A 19006-nucleotide genomic window follows, 5' to 3' on the forward strand; every position below is an offset into this window, starting at 1 on the left:
GAGTGAATGCAAATCAACAGCAAAGCAGAGTTTTCAGCAAGGTCATTAAGGACCAGCAAAGACATATCAGTCACAAGAGGTGATCTGTACTTCAAGATCTATTCAGAAAACAAGTTGTAAGTCAGATCTACTATTTCATCCTAATAGGTGAATCAATTTTTTAAATCCTTTAACAGGGTAGACTTAACAGTCTTTGTATAAATCTCCTAACATAGTGCATACTTCATTGTATGCCTACAAAACGTCTAACAAGGTGGACCTAGCAGTCCAAATTTCTCTTAATAGGGCAGATCATTAGAAGTGGTCAATGTAAGCCTTAACAGGCCAACTTTATACTGCAGGTGTGAAGTTTTGTGGGTATCATCCCCACCCTAGTTTTACTTTCTATTTGGAAGGTTTCTAGGTCACCATATATAGTGTTCATGTGTTATGAATTTTTATATTTTCCCATGCATGCAGTAGATTAGATAAATGAATAATGAATGATTTATATGGTTAAGTGCTGAATTGATTTAAAGTTTTTGAGGTTACTAATTCACCCCTCCCCTCTCAATAACCTAGCTAGTTTTGAGTATTTCCAATAGTAATCCCATCCAAATATTGCTTTCACAATTTTGTCTGTTGGGTCCTACTTCTTGGTTTTGTACTCTAAAGATTTGTGTCCTTGTTTTTTACAATTGTGGTACTTTCCTTCAAACTTAGGTTTCTATGTGCATTCACTTGTTCTATGACCATGCTTGTTGCAACTGTGACACTTTCCATTGAATTTTGGCTTACCATTGCTCCAACATTTTTTTTCTTTTGAGCTCCTTATCGAGATGATTCACCTTCTTTTGTATGTCCTAGTCCTACTTTTCCTTTGTGTCTATATTGACTTTGTTCATTCAATTGATTCAAGCTTTCCTGAGATTTCATCATTCTTTCATTGGTTTTCTTTTCAATGTTGAGATTATTTTACAGTCTTTCATTCTCTATCCTTAGATTGATAAGCTCTTGTTTTGCATCATTGAGTTGATCAATAAAGTCTACTTGCTAAAGGGATAGTTGTTGAATTTCATTGTCCTTTTCTTCTATCACTTCTTTGGCTTTGTCTTTTTCTTTCATGACTTCACATAATCTGACTGACTAGATTTCTTGCTCTCTTTTCAGCTTCTTGACTTCTTCTTGAAGATTGGAATTCTTCTCCAATAGGTCTTTGATTGATGCATCAACTTCATCTAAATTTATTTCTTGACATAGGTCTTCAATTGTACTTCTAATGTAGAGATTATCATCCATTTGTATTGCAAGATCTTTCCTTCTTTTCAATGATTAAGAGAGTTTTTTATTTTCTTTCTTTAGTTTTCCAATGGATTCCAAATCCAAATTTTCATTCTCAATAGCCTTATCTAGCCTATATACCTCCATTTCCTTTGATCTTATCTCAAGTTGTTAAACTTCTAAAGTTAGAACCAGTTGCTTTAATACCAATTGTTGGAAATATAAGGTAGGCAAGGTTACTGAGAGGGGAGGGGTGAATCAAGAACTAATAAAACTTTATCTTACTTCACCAATTAATCCTTCATATAATATTCTGATCTAATTTGCATGCATGAAAGAATGAAAGCAATAAAACATTCATAAAACTTTGACACAAGATATGGTGACCTAGAAACCTTCCAATTAGAAAGTAAAACTGGGGTGGGGATGATACCCACAAGCTTTAGTACTGTAGTATAAAGTTAACCTATTAAGGCTTGCAATTAACCACTATTGGTGATCTACCCTGCTAGGAGCGGTAAGGACTGTGAGGTCCACCTTGTTTAAGGATTTACAAACATACAATGAAGTATGCACTCAGTTTGGAGATTTAGCAAAAGATTGTTAAGTCTACCTTGTTAAAGGATTTGACTAATGCACCAGTTAGGATGAATCAATGGCTAATCTCTGATCTGCAACTATGACTTGTTGAATGATATTCCTTATATTACAATGATCACTTGACTATGATAGATAAATCTTTGTTGTCCCTTATACTTCTTGTAGCCTTCTTCAATTCATACTCATGTACTTCATAATCTTCTTCAATGACATATTTGGATATGATACAATGCATTACATATATACCAATCCAAATAACAACTTACTAGAGTTGGCTACAATACCAATTTCATCATAATTCACAAAGTTAGCCCAATTGTTGTAATTCAGGTTCTAAAGACAAACTTGATGATGTTATTGTAGACACCTAAATTTGATTACACTATTTTAGTAATCCTATTTAGTTATCTAAAAAGGCATTATTAATTAAATTTCTATTTAATTAATCCTTTGTCATCCCCTAGTTGATTAATTTAATTAATCGTCTATAGTCCTAATTGATAAATCAAATAATCTATTATTTATCAATTAAATCCTTTTCTCCTATCTAATTCCAAAAATCCCCATTTATTAAATAAATCTATTTGATAAATTAAATCCTCAAATTCAAAAACCCCTAACCTATCTCTAATCCTCCATTTAGCCCAATCCACCCCATCCACCCATACTAACCAAGCTTAGCCACTAACTCACCCATCCTCATTAATGCCATCCACTTGCACATCTCTAACATCCCTAATCTAATCCTAAACCCAAGCCTAATCCACCCCCTAATGTTGTCACATTCCTTAAACAAGTTTAAGACTTTCCTAATCCAAACCAAAGTCTCCCCTCAAAAAAACCCAACCACTAAGTCATGAGTGCTCTTACAAAACATAAAGACTCTTACAAGCCCACTCATGACTCTTACACCCATCTTCCACACTCTTGCCTCTTCCACACTCATTCCTCTTACATCCCTCTTCCATACTCAACCCCACTCATCATGACTTTAACCAACCCTTTACCCTACCCTCTCACACTCATCCTCCTTGTGACAAGTGTCACCTTCCCATTGGTGCTAAACAAGCACAATCCATGTGCTCTCCTTTGAGTGCATCCTAGCCCTCCTTAAGCCTTCATCCATCCTTGCATCTAAGCTCTCCATCCCTCTACCCCTTAGCCTATAAATTGAATCCCATCCCAAGCCATTTCATCAACAATCTTTGAGATAAAGTTACCATGCTATTTTGAGAACCAAAGCCATCAACCATAACCTTATAATGCCAAATTGAGAGCTCACAAAGCTACCAATTTGCCATTACCCATCTCCATTGAAGCAGTTTTTGAGCATCTTGAGCATACATCCACAGCAAAAGGACACATCTACAGAATCAAGAAAGCATGGAGTGCTTTTTCTTGTGAGGTTTGCACTTCTTGTTTTCTTCCTTTGTCTAAGCATATATGTGAATTTAGTTTTTGGTTTGTGAATGTTTACTTCATTTGTTAATGTTCTTTGCATACTGATTCTGGTTCTACATTTTGGCACGCCCGGTGGGACCCCACTATGGGTCATTTAATCATCTATTTTCATCTATATGTCATTTTTCTAACCATCTAATGTTTGTTGTTGTTTGAGTGTGTTGTGAGGGTGTTTTGCTTGTTTTTGCAGGTTAAAGAACGCACTTAGGAAGAAGAAATACCATCTAAAAAAAAAATTTGCATTTTTCAGCTTTTTTTGGCACAGTTTTGGCGTCTGCAACCTGTTCTGTCTGCGAAAATCGACGTCTACGAAAATCCGCATCTGCGAAAATCGACATCTCTGCTTGTCACTTGTGTTCTGTGCTGCAAATCTGTTTTGTCCTCTTCATATTTTGGCGTCTCTGTAGTTCAGCGTCTTCGTATTTTGACAGACTGTCTTCTCTGCTTGCTTATGTTCCATTTCTGCTTTATTATTTCTGCACTTTGTAGCTATAAAAAAAAAAAAAAAAAAGAGTATAAATCAAAATTTGACTTTTAGTGGTTCCGTAGGATTTAGACCATTTTAAGCATTTTTACGCGTAGAAAAAACAACAAAAAAAGTTTTTAAAAAATTTCCCATAGTTAAGCTCTCATTTTTGAAGATTTTGGCTAACTAACTAAATTGCTTTTTTTTTGTCTCATTGCAGGTTGGAGCACATATGGAACCACCAACCATGCTTCTTGCAGGTTTTCATGTTGCTAAAAAATGAACTTGAATGTTTAACCATTTGTCTTTGAATGCATGTTGCTAAAAAAAAAAAATGAACTTGAATGGTTAAACACATTTTCCATTGAATGAATGTTGCTCAAAACACACTCTTGAATGTCATGGATTAAAATCAACTTTCTTTGGAATGCATGCTTAAAACAAAAAATCCAATCTTGAATGCCAAGGATCAATTAACCCTTACAATATCAAACACTTCATTTGGAGCTTCTAAAATTGAACAAAACAAATCTCTTTTTCACATGCAATCTAGGTAAAGTTTGATTTTTGGACATTTAAGAAACTTTGTTAAGTTAAAATACAAATTTACAAAAATCAATTTGAGTAGTTCCTTGGACTCACCTCTTTTGTAATCACCCATCAAATATTAACCATTGGTTGCAATCTCAGCACCATTTATGGGAATGGGTCTACTTGAAAAAGGTGTTAAATGTTCCACAATCTAACTCACTCACTTGGTCTTTGAACGTTTGCTTTAACTTTATCAAAATTCTTAAATGGCCAAAACTCTAGATTAAATCGATCACACTTCAATTTTGGGCACTAAAATTGAACAACAACTGAAGTGGAGAGCCTCCGGGCGCGCGCTTGAAATCGAATCTCACACACTTTTGTTTTGGGCTTAAAACAAACTCACACTCAATCTTGAATGCCTTAAAGAAAATTAATCGATACTTGACGTGGAGGGCCTCCGGGCGCGCGAGTTTGCTTTATTTGACCCTAACTCTTCTTATTGTTTGCATTCTTCGATCGATTTACTTTTTTTGGTGCTTCAAGTTGGAATTGAACATTGTCTCTTAAACATGAGTGCTTGCAAAGTCTAGATTAGCACACATAAGAGTCAGTTGGTAAAAGAACAAGCGTGTTTTTTAGCCCAAGGTCATCCGAGTCTTCTCTCCCCTTGTCGTCTTTCGAGGCCATCTTGGGTGCATAAGATTAGGATCCAAAACCTTGTTTCTTTTTAGGAGGCCTGCTTGGGGATTTCATCACCCCTTGGACAACCTCAACTCCAGTGCTCCGGCGGAGTATAAGAATCGGGAGGTGAATCGAAAGACACCTCTCTTGGGATCAAGATTTTGTCATTCGGGCTAAGCCTCAAGGAACTTTATACCCTTGAGAAGTGAAAGAGGAGAAGTGGGTTACTGCTCCTCTCGGCTGTGTGACATCCTTTTGGTCTCATCTATGGATTTGGGCCTCACGTACCTTGCGTATATCGAGGACTCCCTAGCTAAACCAATTGTAAGCCTTGCAGAAAACCATCTAGGATGTTAATGTGTTTGGAGTGACTGATCGAAACATTTGTAGAACATACACACTCCTTGGCGCAAGTATCACATTCTGAGAACCACAAACTTCTATCTGGGTGTTCCTATCTATTACTTGTTTTTATTTTACTTGTTGAATGAATGTTTTCCAAACTTGGTCAATCCTAGCTTAGGGCACACTTAGCATAGTCACTGCCTATTTTGGAAGTTGAACAAGTTGAAGCAAAACAACTGAGATTTTTTCCAAAGCCAAGCAAATTCAGGAATTTATGTCGGAACAACCCAAACCCAAACAGAAGTTTCACAAGGTCAAACTCAAGCCATCTCTAGCATACCAAGAACTTTCAACCAAGAGAAAAGAAATAACACCAAGCCCACGAATTTCCAAACTCCACAAAGCAGAGGACAAAGCTACTGATGAAGCACTTCAAGAGGCCTGGTTAGAGCGCACCATCAAATTTAGCCAACATCCAGGAGTTAATCCTGCTTATGCCTTACCAACTAGGCATGATTTCTATGATTAGACACCCTTGTTTCTCCACATCTTCTTGGATAAGCTTCACTCTAGAGTCATCTTTGTAGAAAAGCCAGCCATCTTAGCTTATCCCCTTAAGCATTATTAGCTCATCCATCTCATTTAGAATCATACCATCTAGCTAGTAATCAAAAATCTGCACATCTAAGCTTTCAAAATTGTTGTCACCTTGCTAAAAGTTTGCCATTCCTAAAATCTTCCAAATCCACCAATCTCACCAAGGTTATCCCTTTGACATAGCTTTGTCTAGGGTAATCTAGCTTTGTCACTTGTTATCCCTCATCACCTTGAGCTAAAGGTTGGGATTCACAAGTGGTCAATCTCGTGTTCTTCCTAAAGGATCATCAGTCTATCCTTAAGTTGACACAATCACCACCAAGCTTGCACATAGGAAAGCAGACCTTTTGTGCTTTGACAACATATCTTTGAAGTTAGAATCCCCAACCCAATCCTCCTTAGTTTTTGTCATATAGCTTTTGCCTCAACCTAGGAAATCATTTGCATAGAAAAGCCTTCCCCCTTTTTGCATCCATCAGCATTATTGCATCTCATCCCTAGGAGCATTTTTCATGCCACCCGTCACTCGCTTAGCCAAGAAGAAAGAAACAATGGAGCCCTATCATTTAGATCGAACAGCCTCACCCCCCTTGAGCACTCAGCCATCCTTCAGCCCAGAGCCAGCTATGCCATCACCTACTGACATTGAAGCTTTCATGAACCAACCAGGAAATGCAGTATTGGTAAACGCCATTATAGACAAAAACAAAGAGACAATCATGGCTAATTTTCGAAGGGACAATGTAGGAACCTTTGACTTTGGAAGACCCCCTCCATTATCAGATCCATCTCACCCATTGTTTGGGCAGCTGCCACCACCCATAGGCTCTTATGATCCAAATTATCCTCAATTTATTCCAAAAGAAGAGCCTCCAGCCAATCCATATGACCCAACAGACCCAAACATACCATCATCCACCCAAGTTGAAATCTCCATGCCGCAAGCCAACCCAGCCACCACCACTCCATCCTTGGTTCATACCTCTCCACTCCAAACCCCCTTTACCCAAAACACCTCACCGTTCGCCCCCTTCACTATTGCTGCTGCTCCCCAACCTAGCCTTCCCAATCCACCCATCTCCCAAATTAGTGCTAGCATCTTTGGCCAATCTCAGCAATATACAACAGGGATGCCACCCATGGGGCCAAGTAATCAACCTTTCATCGCCCCCAGCTTGTTCACCATAGCCCAAAGCACAATCCCATCATTTCCATTAGGTCTCGGGAGCTCAATACCACCAGCCACAAATCCACAAGCTACTACCTTCACTCCACAAAGCTATCAAAACCCACAAGCTACTGCCAATCTTCTACCAAGCTCCCAAGTGACCCTAGCTCCCACCACCACTCTACCAAGCTTCCAAATCTAGCCACAAAGCTATCAAACCCCATCAGTTCCATTCCCAAGCTTTCAATTCCCACCACCAACTAATCCATTACCTCCAATTACCAACTACTTTTCAATGCCACTTCTAGGAGGTAATCCACCACCCCAGCCAACCACCAATTATTTGCAGATGCCATCCCAAATGGGGGCACAACCCACATATATTGGTCAAACCCCACAAGCCCTCTGATCCTTTCCCCAAGCCTCACAACCATCTTATACCTTACCTCCACAAAGCAATCCATTTACCCCACAGCCAGCTTATGTTCCTCAATCCCAACCTCAAATCCCATATCAACAGCAAGCCTCGCAGCACATGCAGCAATATGCGCCACCTCCCCCTCAACAACCCGTCATCCACCATGCAGCTGCCCAAACAATGTACAATCCCTATCAGCAAATCCCTCATAACCATCCATATTCATTGGCCCCATCCAGCACATACCTACCTCAAGGCACTCCTACATTGGGGGCACCCCAACCATCACCTATCAATTCAGAGTGGGAGCAAATGAAGACAGCTCTGAAAGCCATCCAAGAAGGGAATGATCCAAAGACATTCAAGTTTGAGAATGTGTGTCCTTACCCATTTGACAGAGCCATTACCATGACACCATTTCCCAAACACTTTGAAGTACCTAAATTTGACAAATTCAGAGGAAAAGGAGACCCTGTCACACATATCAAAGAATTTTACATGCATTGCCAGGACGTGGCATACAATGATGTCTTCCTCTTGCGCCTTTTTCCCAAAAGCTTGGCTAGACCAGCTCTTGAATGGTTTTATAGAATCCCCTATGGCACAATTAAAAACTTTGCTGAATTATCTGAGGCATTTGTAGCCCAATATGCCCATCTTGTTGAAACAGAGCTATCAATAGTTGATCTTGTCCACACCAAGCAAAAAGGTGGAGAAAGCCTTGCCGAATACCTGCAAAGATGGCAAACCCTTACCACCCGCATATCATGCACCTTGCCAGAACGCCATGTGGTGAAAATGTTTATTGATAATGCACATCCCAGCTTGGCTCACCACATGACCATGAACTGTTTGCAGACCTATAAGGATATCAAAGAGAAAGGAATGATCCTTGAGCAAGGACTCATCAAAGATGGTGTGGTAAAGATTTACAAAGAGGCCAACCAAAATCAATCACATTCCAATGACAAGTCTAGGTATTGGAACAAAAACAAGCATGTTGCAACAGATGGGGTTACTGACACCAGACATGTGAATATCGTTGGTCCTTCTCAAAACCAGTCTAACCCACCATATCAAACAAACAACCAACAAGCTACCAATTACCAACAACGAAATAACCAAAGCTATCAAAACCACAATACAAGACCTAACTTTCAAGGGTCTAACAATCAAGCTAATGCCATCAATGTAGCTGCAGGGCAAAAGCCCAGATTCCAACCTGCACCTAGAAACTATACACCCCTTGGTGAGCCATTGGATGTTATTTTTGAGAAATTGGCTAAGGAAAACCTCATCAAATTTCCTCCTACCCAGCAAATTGATCCAAGCCAATCCAAAGCTGCATGGTACAAGGACAATGAGTATTGCAAGTTCCATAGGGTAAACGGTCACACCACCCTCAGATGCATGAAACTGAAAGACTATGTGCAAGACCTCATTGATCGGAAGGAAATCACTGTTGGTGCCCAAACCTCTCCCAATGCAGGCTTACAGATTTATCAAAATGCTTTTCCTCCACACAACAACCAAAATCCTGGAAAAGCACCTATCCAAAACAACACCAACAACCGCCAGCCAAACCAACAGCATGGGAAGAACAATGACCACACTTCATCCTATATAGACTATGGTAGCCTTATAGGTTGTATATCTGAGAAAGAGCCTTCTGTCAATGTTATCAATATCCGAGGACCAGACAATGAGTGTGCGGTCACCACTCGAAGAGCGCAATTTAACATCGCAGGCCCACCAGTTTCATCAACACCATCAGCTCCATCAAAAAGCTGGTACAATATCTTGGAACACCTTGGGAACATGCCAGCCCAAATATCCATTTTAGACCTTCTCTGCACTAGTCCTGTGTACAAAGACATCCTTGACAGTGCTCTCATAGAATCCCGTGTCCCTTCTGATATCAATGCTACTGATTTTCATAATCTTGTTGGACACCTTTCATCCTCATGTGCCCTATCTTTCAAACCCACCGACATACCCGCGGTTGAGCCAGATCACACCCTTTCACTTCGCATAGCCATCATGGTATCCAATTTTGCCGTGAAAAGAGTAATGATAGATAATGGATCAGCCTTGAACATTTGCACCCTAAAATTCATAAAACAAGCTGGGTATACTAAGGCAGATATGATCAGTGAGGTTATCACCATCAAAGCTTATGACAACTTGGAAAGGACCACAGAAGGGACTATTTTGCTACCAATCAAGGTTGGGCCAGTCATTCAAGAGACAGTTTGCCATATTGTTGATCTAAACCTACCATTTAACATCCTCCTCGATCGCCCATGGATTCATGCTATAAAGGCCATTCCATCCACCTACCATCAGTGCATCAAATTTCCGCATCAAGGCACTGAGGTAACCATCCATGCCGATCCATAACCCTTTGCTTACTGCAATGTGGTTGAAGCTTCATATACAAACCATTGCCCTGGAATAGACATCGGCACAGCCATCGCCAGCTCATCCCACACTTTTAATGATGTAGAAACCATCCTTGCCTCCACCCTATCTACTGTAAAGATCAACAACAAAGGTTGTGGAGAATATAGTCTATCATATGCATTTGCTGTCGGAGCAATCCCACTTGATCCACATACCCATGGATGGCCAACATATCACAAAGCTAAGGAGATTCCACCTCCTCGATACAAACAGTTTGGCCCAACCACCTTTGTGTCCTCAAAAACCCCTCTTCATGAGGAGCTCACTCCAGATATCAACAATTGGCTACATAAGGATGCACCTCCAAGAAATCAAGCACACCTTGATCACTTCAGCCAGAAGTATCCCCAACAACATAAGCTCGTCACTGAAAAATGGAACTATCAAGGAGGTGGACTAGGACCAGAAGAAAGGGGCATGCAATGTCCTATCGAAGCACATGATTGGGAAATAAAGTTAGGTCTTGGCTTTGGCATACCCACAACTGGGGGCACCAACGAGAATGGTCACACTTTTTCGAACATCCACCGCGACCTTGTCGAAATTGAAGACATTCCTGACGAAGTTGAAAAGAGAGCCTACGATGATATCCCAGACCAAATCTTCCTAGGAGACTTTGTTCTCCGAGAACTATCCATCCATCTCATTGACCTACCACTTGCTCATCCACAACTCATAGATTGGGACCAACCAAGTGTCATACATATTGATGAGTTCGCATCAGAGGAAGCGCTTCTAAGATTCATGGGAGTTGAAACTCCTCATAAGAAGACAAAGCCAGATTCTGCCTACATCTACAAGCTAGATCCCAAGGGGTATTTTGGAGAAAATCCCCAACCTAGTTTCGATACACCCAAAACTGGAACGAAGGTAAATCTGGGACTAGCTAAGGCAGCGAAGAGAACCCCTCAGCAAGAAAATCTAGAGCCACAAGCAGAACATGAGGATTTAGTATTGCCTCCTCAAGATAATTGACCAGAGGTGTCTTCTATTCTAATAGAGGATACTAGAGAAGTCAACATTGGTTCTTCAGAGATCCCTAGAATTGTTCACATTGCTGCATCCCTATCACAAGACCAAGCTGACCTCCTCTTTGAGGTTTTACGAGAGAACATTGGCCAATTTGCATGGTCATATCAGGACATGCCATGACTCGATCCAAAGCTTGTAGTTCATCATCTTGCAGTCGATCCAAAGATCAAGCCCGTCAGACAAAAGCTTAGGAAAATGCACCCCAAGGTGGCATTACTAGTCAAAGCTGAACTAGAAAGAATGTTAGCTGCTAAGGTTATCCGACCTATCGACTACTCAGAATGGATCTCCAACATGGTCCCTGTCACTAAGCCTTCCGGTGACATCAGAATCTGTACTGATTTTAGAGATCTTAATAAAGCTTGTCCAAAGGATGATTTTCCCTTGCCCAACATAGATATGATTGTAGATCTTACAGCTGGACATGAAATCCTGTCCCTTATGGATGGATTTTTTGGGTATAATCAGATCAAGATTGCAAAAGAGGATCAGCATAAGACAGCAGTCACTACCCCCTGGGGAACCTTTTGCTACACCATGATGCCTTTTGGCCTAAAGAATGCTGGGGCTACCTATCAAAGAGCTATGACAGCCATTTTCCATGATCTTATCCATAGCATTTTGGAAGATTATGTGGACGATATCCTGGTCAAATCTCACACCTTCATGGATCATCTTGCTGACCTGGAAAAAGTCTTTGATAGGTTGGCCCAATATTATCTCATGCTAAATCCCAAGAAGTGTGTCTTTGGGGTCACATCTGGCAAGCTTCTAGGCTTCATAGTTTCTAAACGAGGTATAGAGATTGACCCCAAAAAGGTCAAGGCTATCTTAGACATGCCTCCTCCCCAGACACTGCGACAGCTTCGCTCTCTTCAGGGAAAACTTCAATCTGTCCGGTGCTTCATCTCCCAACTTGTAGATAAGTGTACACCATTTTCACACTTGCTAAAGAAGAATGAGAACTTCAAGTGGGATCTTTTATGTCAGCGCAGCTTCGATCAGCTCAAGCAGTATCTCACCAATCCCCCTATCTTGGTTCCACCAGTTCCTGGTCGTCCCTTGATCTTGTATATATCAGCAACACCTACTGCTCTAGGGGCACTTCTAGCACAACATGATGATTATAGCAGAGAGAGAGCCATCTACTATATCAGTAGAACCCTAGTTGGTTATGAACTCAATTACACTCCTATGGAAAAAGCTTGTTTGGCAGTTGTTTTCTCAACTCAAAAGCTTTGCCACTACATGCTAAGTCATACCATCCAACTAGTCTCCAAGATTGACCCTCTCAAGTATATGCTCTCCAGAACAGCACTTACAGGCCGTTTGGCCAAATGGGTTATGCTACTAAGTGAGTTTGACATCCAGTATGTGGACAGAAAGGCAATCAAAGGGCAAGCTATAGTAGATCACCTAGCTGATGCACCTCTAGTAGATGCATATCCTTTGCTCACAGAATTTCCAGATGAGCATATCTCCCTAATTGAAGAACAACCCCCATGGAAGCTTTATTTTGATGGCTCATACACCTCTCATGGATCAGGGGCAGGAATATTATTAGTTACACCTCAAGGAGATTACATTCCAAAAGCCTTCAAGCTACAATTCCCTAGCACCAACAATATAGCAAAATATGAAGCTCTTGTAGCAGGATTAAAGATAGCTGCAGAATGGAATATCACTGAGTTACAAGTCTTTGGTGATTCCCAACTCATCATCAAACAAGTCTTAAATGAATATCAAACCAAAGATGAAAAGCTATTATCCTACAAAGAGCTAGTTGATCAGCTGACCCAGCATTTTACAAAGCTTCAGTTTACACAAGTGCCTCGAATGCAGAACAAGGCAGCAGATGCCATGGCCACTATCGGCTCGCTCTTGGAAATTCCCCAAGAAGCCACGCAGTATGAGTTTTTAGTTGAGCAGCTCCTCACACCTGCCTATGCGAATGAGGATTCAAACCGTGTTTGTATCTTGGTTGGTCCCCAATCCCCTTGGTACCATGAAATTCACGCTTACCTTAATGATGGTATCATATCCCCTCATCTCACACGTACCCAACGCCAGAACCTCATCCGAAAATCATCCCGCTATGTTATCATAGCCAATACCCTATATCGTCGGGGTTATCACGATACTCTCTCTCGATGTTTAGATGAAAATGAGGCCGCGATGGCATTAAAAGAAGTACATTTCAGACTTTGCGGTGCCCACACAAGTGTTATTGTCCTAGCATGACAAATCCTTAGAGCAGGCTACTATTGGCCTACCATTGAAGAAGACTCTTGTGACTTTGTCAGAAAGTGTCTCCCATGTCAGCAGCATGCAAATCTTGTGCACGCTCCAGCATAGGATCTACAGCCTATTGCACCACCTTGGCCTTTCGCTTGTTGGGGCCTTGATCTAGTTGGAACTATCACCCCTCTCTCATCTGATGGACATAAATGGATAATAACAGCTACAGACTATTTCACTAAGTGGGTGGAAGCAGTCCCCCTAGTCTCAGCTACAGGAGTTCAAGTCTCCAAGTTCATCTTGTACCACATTGTTTGCCGCTTCGGCATCCCATCCACCATCTTCACTGACCACAGAGGTAACTTTGAAAATCTCAACATGGAAGAATTATGCACTTCCCTCCGCATCCATCACCACTTTTCTAGCCCATATTTCCCACAAGGTAACGGCCAGGCAGAGGCAACTAATAAAACCCTCCTCAAAATCTTAAAGAAAGTTGTCAATGATTCCGGCCGTGATTGGCACCTTCAAATAAATCCGGCTCTATGGGCCTATCGAACTTCCTTCCGTACATCCACAGGCACAACTCCATACTCCCTAGTCTATGGTGCCGAAGCGGTATTACCTATAGAAGTTGAACTTCCCTCACTACACATATCTTTGCGAGGGCAAATCTCAGATGAAGAATACAAAGTAGCTCGACTCACCCAGCTAGATCTCTTAGATGAGAAGAGACAACAAGCCTATGACCATCTCACAGTCTATCAAACTCGTCTCAAAAGGAATTTCAACAAGAAGGTGCTCCCACGACACTTTCAGCCAGGTGACATGGTCCTCAAAGAAAATATGAAAGTCCAAGCAGATCGAGAAAAGAAAGGCAAGTTTGAACCTACATGGCTTGGTCCCTATGTGGTTACTGCCTCCTTTGGCTCCGGAGCCTATCAATTATCTACACCAGAAGGAGAACTCTTGAATGATCCCACTAACATCATTCATCTCAAGAAGTTCTATGCTTGAAGATCCTTGGTATACCCAGCTTTTGAAAAAATACAAAAAAAAAAAAAAAATAGTAAAGAGAAATAAGCGTCCAATGGTGAAAACTTGGCAATTCAAGCGCCTTGGATAGGTACCTTGGTGAAAACCTGGTAATTCAGGCGCCTTGTGTGCTAAAGACTAATCCATTATCTATCACTATCCTATCCCTCATCCATCCACCCACCATCCCATAAAACACCTGCTTGTTCCCTTGGTGTTCCAATCAAATATCCAAAATCTGATGGAGCTTGTCAATACCTCCTGTACAACTTGTAAATCTTGTACCAAAGCTTGTATTATACCTTGTAAATCTTGTACCATACCTTGTATATATTCGAATCTTGTCCAAAGCTTGTACCATATTCCATCTTGTAAATGATCTTGTATCCTAGCTTGTATCCTATCACATGCACACACAGAATCCCATTTTCCTTAAGCTTTTCACAAACCATCTACCTATCCACCTATCAACTATTATAGACACCCCATCCGTCACAAACATTTCCATCTCACAAAAAACCAAAACATGAACAAACTTGTACATTTGTAACATATCTTGGTTTGTCAGCTTGTACATCCTCTTTAGCTTAGTATCATTGTATCTATCCAGCTTTCGTGTTAGTTCATCCTTGGTCAACATCTTGCACACATCGCACACCTTGGTTAGATATTCCAATGCATCCTTTAGCTAGATCTCCTATCACCAAAGTGTTATCCTTCTTAGTTCAGCTTTCCAGATGCATCACTCATCCCGATCCATCAGCTTAGGTGCTCTCCGAAAGGTCCTTGCAGGATATAGCTTTCCTCATGTCTAATCTTGGTCCGTTAGTACCTCGTCCTACCCATCTCGTTGGCAAACAGTTCTCTTTTGGATTTTCACTTTCTTTTGATTTGGGATCTTCCCTTTTGGGTCTTGAAATATCTTTTCCAAGCAATCTCCTTGTTCCCTCCTCAAGGTTGCCATGATCTTCCATATCATGGTATGCTGCGAATGGGGCAATTAGAGCGTAAGGTCTTGATCAGGTCTTTTGCTTGTTTTCTTTTTCTGCTTGTGGGTTACCTAGTGTCGTTTCCATGCTGCTTCCTCTGGGATTCATGTGTGATACTGGGGCAATCCTTGTGTGTTTGTTTTGAGTCAGTTCGTCAGTCCTCTGGACGGTTGGTAAAAAGGCCTTGATGTTCTTGGTAACCCTGGCAATTAACCAACAGTCTTATAGCAAATCTAGTGCTCAACTACATGGTGGTACTTCTCTTTGAAGTATCCCCCCGCTCAAAAAGCTTCAATGGATTCCCTTCATCTCCATTATCCCCCCATCCATATCCTACATCTGTCGCTCCTACCCCAGCTTATGCATCAGTATCTCTTTGAATCACTCCTCACGCTTAGCTTTAGGGATCCACCAATCAAATCAATCCACCAAGCCTCATCTTTCGAGATCCACAATCCTAGTCCTAGGGATCTCCGAAACCCATCTTCTGCCAATCTAACTCTTTGAAATCCTGTTGCATCAGCTTTATCATTCTATCATCCATCTCCTTATCATGGATTCCTTTTATAGCGCTCTGCTCCTTCATCCTCTGCAATCCCTGAGATCTTAAGCTTGCTTCCTCTTGTGCCTCTGATTTCCCTTTATCATTCTCCCGTAGTGAGAGTTTGAGCTAATTCAGCCCCTTCTTTCGCCAACCTGCATCCTAGCTCGTCTTAATTTCTTGTACTTTTCAAGAAGTCGTCGAGCCTCATTTCTCTCCCCGTCGCCTTCTTGAGGGGGTATCATCTAAGTCTAGTCTCTCCTCTCCTTATCTGAGATTGGGGCAACCTCGTTGCTAAAACATCTTCCTCGTGTCATCTTCATTCAAACTTCTTTGAAATAGTGTTGTCTTAACACTATGTCAAAGAGGGGCAAAATGTAGACACCTAAATTTGATTACACTATTTTAGTAATCCTATTTAGTTATCTAAAAAGGCATTATTAATTAAATTTCTATTTAATTAATCCTTTGTCATCCCCTAGTTGATTAATTTAATTAATCGTCTATAGTCCTAATTGATAAATCAAATAATCTATTATTTATCAATTAAATCCTTTTCTCCTATCTAATTCCAAAAATCCCCATTTATTAAATAAATCTATTTGATAAATGAAATCCTCAAATTCAAAAACCCCTAACCTATCTCTAATCCTCCATTTAGCCTAATCCACCCCATCCACCCATACTAACCAAGCTTAGCCACTAACTCACCCACCCTCATTAATGCCATCCACTTGCACATCTCTAACATCCCTAATCTAATCCTAAACCCAAGCCTAATCCACCCCCTAATGTTGTCACATTCCTTAAACAAGTTTAAGATTTTCCTAATCCAAACCAAAGTCTCCCCTCAAAAAAACCCAACCACTAAGTCATGAGTGCTCTTACAAAACATAAAGACTCTTACAAGCCCACTCATGACTCTTACACCCATCTTCCACACTCTTGCCTCTTCCACACTCATTCCTCTTACATCCCTCTTCCATACTCAACCCCACTCATCATGACTTTAACCAACCCTTTACCCTACCCTCTCACACTCATCCTCCTTGTGACAAGTGTCACCTTCCCATTGGTGCTAAACAAGCACAATCCATGTGCTCTCCTTTGAGTGCATCCTAGCCCTCCTTAAGCCTTCATCCATCCTTACATCTAAGCCCTCCATCCCTCTACCCCTTAGCCTATAAATTGAATCCCATCCCAAGCCATTTCATCAACAATCTTTGAGCTAAAGTTACCATGCTATTTTGAGAACCAAAGCCATCAACCATACCCTTATAATGCCAAATTGAGAGCTCACAAAGCTACCAATTTTCCATTACCCATCTCCATTGAAGCAGTTTTTGAGCATCTTGACCATACATCCACAGCAAAAGGACACATCTACAGAATCAAGAAAGCATGGAGTGCTTTTTCTTGTGAGGTTTGCACTTCTTGTTTTCTTCCTTTGTCTAAGCATATATGTGAATTTAGTTTTTGGTTTGTGAATGTTTACTTCATTTTTTAATGTTCTTTGCATACTGATTCTGGTTCTACAGTTATGATATACTAAAAACACTATCAATGCTCAACAAAATTTGGCACTCAGTTGAACTTGAAGCTCGGTCCATACTAATCACTTTCAAGCAGCTTGAACTTGGTCAACACTGTGTGACTCAATAAACACTAAGATACTCAATAGCTACTAAATCACTCAGTTGACACTTCATGACTCAGTTAACACTAGATTCACATTGTTAACACTGTGAGCTCAGTAGATATAGTAGAACTTGGTTAACATACTAGAGCTCAATTAACACTACAATCTTCTTCACTTTTATTGAATAGCTTGGTAGCCTCTGCTACACTCTGTTTGCACTATACATAGTCTTTGAAGCTTAGTAAATACTGTGTGGTTTGGCAAACACTGTAAACTGACTCAGGTGCTTAGTAGACACTGCATTCTGACTACTTGGCTCAAGAGCAACTAAAACACTTGGTTAACACTATAGGATGAATGATAAGCTTGGTAGCAACTATAGAGCTCGGTAGCAATGCAACCATTTGACTAAGTGTTGATTCACTATTAGACAAATTAACCTAAATGTCAATAGGAGGATACCATTGAGAGGGAAAATAGAAGGATAGAGGATAGTGAACATTCTAAGAATTTGATAGTCTAGGCTATGCAATCACAACCTCCCTCCTAGAAGGCTAAAAAGAGAAAGACATTAGCAACTCTAACCATTGATGCCAATACTAGACACATGGTCATGGAAATTGTTGAACCTAAAAAAGAAGTGAAAATAGAAGAGCCAACCCTAAGAGACTTCCAAGTAAGGACACATGAAATGGGACCTCCATTGTGTGACACCATGCTCAATGTGTGGAAGTACTCTAACATGAAGATTGAGGAAAGATTAGAGGAGCTAATGCAAACAAAGGAAACTTTGAATGCTTCAAACAAGGAGCTTACTGATTATATTAGAGTAATCCTCAAGCCTTTAGCTATTTTTCTAGCAAATAGTGCTACTCTAAGAATATTTGGTCCTACTATGAATGAAAATAAGAACCTGTTGATCAAACTACACTAGGAGAGGCATTTTGGTCAAATTGGTCACATGTGGATAACAAATTTGAATACCTGAAGTCCTCCCTTAATCGAGAACCTGGGCAGTTTGATTTTGGATACAAATAAGTTGAGAGAGGCTTTATCAACTCACTAAGTCTTGATGTAAATGGAGTCAAAATAATTAACAAGAGAATTGGCTCTAGTCCAAGAGGTATAAAAATGAAGGTTGATGTTGTTATTAGTCGTGACATCCTTAGAATTGGTAAAGATTCATTGCTTCATTAGAAGCAATTAATGGAGTTCAAGAAGGAGAGTTTGGTAAAGTCTTAGCAGGAGTTGAAGAGTGTATATAAAGATGTGAAGAAGGTGATAAAAAAGGTTTGCATGTACCTCAAGGATTTTCACAGTAAGTTATATGTGACTACAACAAAGCAATTGGAAGACACTGGGAGATGAAAGAAAAGTTCTTGGAATTCATAGAGGAATTCACCATCCCCATCAATTTTCAAGATTCTAAGATCCTAGAACTCATTTCTATGAGTAGAACTTTAAAGAGGGTATCTGATAAAATCCAGTCAAAGATTACCATGGTGGAGGAATTAACAAAATATCATGACTACAAGATGG

Source organism: Cupressus sempervirens, chromosome 7 (genome assembly GCF_028749045.1).
Source record: "Cupressus sempervirens isolate cs-2001-9-10 chromosome 7, ASM2874904v1, whole genome shotgun sequence".
Classification (NCBI taxonomy): Eukaryota; Viridiplantae; Streptophyta; class Pinopsida; order Cupressales; family Cupressaceae; genus Cupressus; species Cupressus sempervirens.